The sequence below is a fragment of the Chaetura pelagica genome, unplaced genomic scaffold (assembly GCF_000747805.2).
Source record: "Chaetura pelagica isolate M959 unplaced genomic scaffold, ChaPel_1.0 scaffold690, whole genome shotgun sequence".
Lineage (NCBI taxonomy): Eukaryota > Metazoa > Chordata > Aves > Apodiformes > Apodidae > Chaetura > Chaetura pelagica.
The window spans coordinates 375,881-376,309 of NW_009951806.1; positions in this window are offsets into that span (position 1 = coordinate 375,881).

Here is a 429-nt window from a genome sequence, read left to right on the forward strand (position 1 = left end):
CCTGCTTGCAAACTGCTCCCCTGGCACATCCCTTGCCAGGTCTTGTCTCTTTGCTTCTGTTGCCCTCTGCTGGGGAAGGCTGAGCCCCTGGGCAGGGTCTTGTCTGCTTCTCCCTCTGGATCTTCCCTGGAAGCTGCAGAGCCCCAGGTTGGGGTGCACAGCTCAAAAGCTTCATGCCCCCTGAGCTGGGACTCAGGTTTTACCCACCAGCTCGAAGCAGGGTGGGCAGAGCTGGTTTTGATCATCTTCTCCTGCAGCTCTTTGCTCCCAGCACAGCTTGGCATTTCAGCAGGGGGTGTGTTGGGTGGTTGGCACGTGGAGGAGAGGACAAGAGGACTTCTGGAAGGGCTGCACTGGCAAAACCAAAGCATGTGCCACCATCACCAGCCAGGACCTTCAGAGACTTTCCAGGTGTGGCTTTAGGCAGCT